General features: G+C 41.2%; 1 pseudogene across 1 annotated transcript; it reads left to right on the top strand.

Moving 5' to 3' along the window:
- Positions 1–2,831: 2,831 nt before the first annotated feature.
- On the top strand, positions 2,832–3,490 carry LOC100944083 (annotated as a pseudogene). Its single transcript, XR_001161236.1, has one exon. The product of XR_001161236.1 is annotated as a 60S ribosomal protein L13a pseudogene (transcript).
- Positions 3,491–4,131: the final 641 nt, after the last annotated feature.

Here is a 4,131-nt window from a genome sequence, read left to right as displayed (position 1 = left end):
CCTTTTGTATATCTTCTTTAGAGAAATATCTATTCAAATCCTTTGCCGGTTTTTTTTTATCTGGGACATTTGTCTTTTTGTTATAAAAATTCTTTATGTATTCTGGCTATCAGTCCCTTATCGAATATATTTACTCATTTTGTTAGTTGTCTGTTCACTTTATCAACAATAAGGTAATTTTATTTTTTATTTTTTTATTAAATCATAGCTGTGTACATCAATGCAGATGTACAATGTACTGGTTTTATACACAATTTGAAATATTTTCATCAAACTGGTTAACATAGCCTTCTCAGCATTTTCTTAATTATTACGTTAAGACATTTATATTCTACATTTAGTAAATTTCACAGGTACCCCTGTAACATGCACCATAGGTGTGGTCCCACTGATTACCCTTATCAAATATATTTACTCATTTTGTTAGTTGTCTTTTCACTTTATCAACAAGAAGGTAATTTTAAAGGAAAAAGTGAGGTTGAAAAAAATTCAAATTATCTAGACCTTTCTGTAATTTATGAAGGGCTCACCTGCTATTTTAGAATGCTTTGTGTCTGTTGGCCTTCAGGGTTCTCGTAGGGGAAGTTATGAAGGTACTGGGTAAGTTTTGTAAGGAAACAAAAACGTTGGTAAGAAGTAAGAAGACTAATTTTATGCACTCCCTGAGTGTTTGTTGAGGTTTTCCTTGGCTTCTTTGTTATTTCCCATTTTTAAAATGTGGCCAAGTTCCTGTTAATGATTGTTTTCAAGGAAATATTTTTGTAGTTTGAGGAGAAATTAAATAATACATTATATGTTTATTATGGACAGAGTGAGGCTGCTTCAGATTCATAGGATTTCGGGCTGTCAGTGTAAATCAGGAAAAAGCTTCCAAGGAGAGAAAGTGAGAGTGAAAACCAACAAAAAGCAGGCCAGAGGCCAGGAAAGAGGGCTGGGGGCCTCCTAGCAGGGGAACAAAAGAGAGCAGATTCTTTGGGGAGTGACCACCCACAGGAGCCAGCAGCCAGTGCAGTGTACGTGTGAGTGTGTGTGTGTGTGTACACGTGCACATGTGCACAGGAGCCGGGTGGGGGGTGAGTCTGGAGTATCATTTCCCATTGAGATGTTTTTCAGTCTTTCAAAACCTCTTCAGTGAGCCCAGTCTTTGTAAACATACCTGGATGCCCAATTCTCTCCAGATCAGGGAATATATGGGCCTGCTTGTTCTTGGAATTGTGTTTATCGTTTTTTTTAAAGGAGGCCTCAGTCCAGCTCTCATACTTATGGCTCTCGTCTGCACATGTGTTAGCATTATATGCTCCCTAGGTAGTCGGCGACTCCAAAGAGGTCCTGATCCCTCTGGAAATTAAATTCCATTCCAGTTTTTTGAACTTCACATATTTAGTTCATGACATAGGGGCCTCCAAAATGTTACATCTAAAACTTGGTGTGGATTGTTATTAAAAACGTAGGACTTGGTCTGAAACCCGCATTCATCCCGAGTAGCAAGAGGAACACATGGTGGTGAAGGCTGCAGGCTATCTATTCTCAGCTATAAATAGGAATGGTTTGTTTTGCAGCTCTCCAGCTTTTAGGCACCAAATATTTGCCAGAATGCATGCTATCACATCCCTGCTATCTGCATTTATGCTGACCACGGGTCATGTGTGCTTGTCTTTATTTCCTGTTATAACTGCAATTCTTTGCTGGTAAATACCTTTTATCGCAATGACAGGGACAAAAAATCCACACTCTTCCTCCAGTGGTTATGAGAGAAGAAAGTGAGGAGAGGAAAGGGCATAGGGAATGTACCAGGAGCCACAAACCTTGCCCATGGCTCTCTTCACTTTAATGCTCTGAGGGAGTCCATGAGTTGTGTGCCTACCACAGACCAAAGAGTTTCTCCACATCACCTCTGGGAGACAAGTGTTTCTCCAGCCTGCAAAGAAGTTCAGTAACTTTCTCAAAGTCATATGATCTGAGCTCAGATTTGAGTCCACTATTTATTGATTTGGAAGTTTGATAGCTTTGGGTTTCAAATTAAAAACATATGATTTGGGGGAAGCAGATGGCTTGTTTTCATCACCCAAAGGCAAAGTATTCTTTCCCAGGAACGGGTTTGCAGACTTGCTTCTATAGCAATTCAGGGTGTGGAGCCAGATGGCTTGGGCTCAAATCCTGGCTCTATCTCTTGCTGGCTCTGGGACCTTGGGCATCAATTTAACCTCATTGTCCTATCTATAAAATGGGCATGGTGGTGGTAATAGACCTATCTACCTAAAAGGTATTATCAGGATCCAGTAAGAACACCCATGAGGCATGGTAAGCTGTCAATATCAGCCACCACGACTAAGTGTGCATACACAATCAAAGCTAAAAGATTGCTTTGCTAGGGGTAGAGATAAATAAATTCGTTTTAAAGTAATTATCTTCTTTCCTTATGTTTTCTTTTTCTTTTTTTAAAGACACTATAGTCGGCTTTCCTAGTAGTCAGGTATGAATTAGCTCATTCAGCAAAAGCTCACAGAACCCTACTGTGGGAAAACATGCTATGCTGGGTGCCAGCAAGGGCTACAGTAGTGAATAAAACAGACCCACACCTACATTCCCTGACTGCGGAACTCACAGTCTGGTGGGAAAGGCACCAATTATACCATCGGACATAACAGGGGTGAATGCTTTCTTAGAAACCCAACTCTCATCTAAAGTGTTTTTTATTTTAGTCTTCTGAAATTTATCCTGAGATGTTTTTTCTTTCGTAAGAGAAATTGTTGCTTTATGGAATTGTATGTTGTATATTTCAATAAGTGTCTTCATCTAACCCATGCTATATATGTATATTAAAACTGTGTATTTAGCTTCTTTCCCAGGCAGCTGCCGAAGATGGCGGAGGGGCAGGTCCTGGTGCTAGATGGCAGAGGCCATCTCCTAGGCTGCCTGGCGGCCATTGTGGCCAAACAGGTACTGCTGAGCCGGAAGGTGGTAGTTGTGCGTTGTGAGGGCATCAACATCTCTGGCAATTTTTACAGAAACAAGTTAAAGTACCTGGCCTTCCTCCGCAAATGGATGAACACCAACCCATCCCGTGGCCCCTACCATTTCCGGGCCCCAAGCCGCATTTTCTGGCGCACTGTGAGAGTCATGCTGCCCCATAAGACCAAGCGTGGCCAGGCTGCCCTGGACCGCCTCAAGGTGTTTGATGGGATCCCACCACCCTACGACAAGAAAAAACGGATGGTGGTTCCTGCTGCCCTCAGGGTTGTGCGTCTGAAGCCTACAAGAAAATTTGCCTACTTGGGGCGCCTGGCACACGAAGTTGGCTGGAAGTACCAGGTTGCAGTGACAGCAACCCTGGAGGAGAAGAGGAAGGAGAAGGCTAAGATCCACTACCGGAAGAAAAAGCAGCTCATGAGGCTACGGAAACAGGCCGAAAAGAACGTGGAGAAGAAAATTGACAAATACACAGAGGTCCTCAAGACCCACGGACTCCTGGAATAAAGACTTTATTCCTTAAAAAAAAAAAAAAAACACAAAACTGTGTATTTATATACATTTCTACAGAAACCTTGTTGACAAACTCTGCTTGATGTTAGCTGCAATTACAAATGGTACATTTAATTCAATGTTTTTACACGCATTAGATACTTAAGTAGTTTTTAAAAGGAAATATCTTAAAATACCAACTGGAATCTTTCTGAGGTAAAGTGTCGTCTTGATGAGAATTTAGGCTGTAGCAGAGGATGGAAGATGTTCTGGTCTTTTAAAATACGTGTTTGGTGTTTACAGGGCTATTAGAGCCCAAGGCCCCTCTATTTCCTCTGGGATGCCATTAGATTCTTAGAGGGCCTCTTAGGGAAATTCTCTGTTAGAGAACTCCAGGCTGTGAGCCCTCTGGTCCATGTAAATCATTGATTCTGCTACAGGACAACACTCTTTGGGAGAGAGGAAGTGCTAAAAAAGTGAAACGTCTATATTCATTAAAGACATTGGTCTATAGTTTTCTTTTCTTGTGGGGTCTTTTCCTGGTTTGGGGATCAGGGTGATATTTACTTCATAGAATGTGTTGGGAAGTATTCTTTCTTTTTTGATATTTTGGAAAAGGTTAAGTAATATAGGTACTAGTTCCTCTTTAAAGGTTTGGTAGAATTCTGA

The sequence above is a fragment of the Otolemur garnettii genome, unplaced genomic scaffold, assembly GCF_000181295.1.
Source record: "Otolemur garnettii isolate 467f Iridium unplaced genomic scaffold, OtoGar3 scaffold00029, whole genome shotgun sequence".
NCBI lineage: Eukaryota > Metazoa > Chordata > Mammalia > Primates > Galagidae > Otolemur > Otolemur garnettii.
Note: the sequence above shows the minus strand (reverse complement) of the source record. Positions and strands in the feature narration are given on the sequence as shown.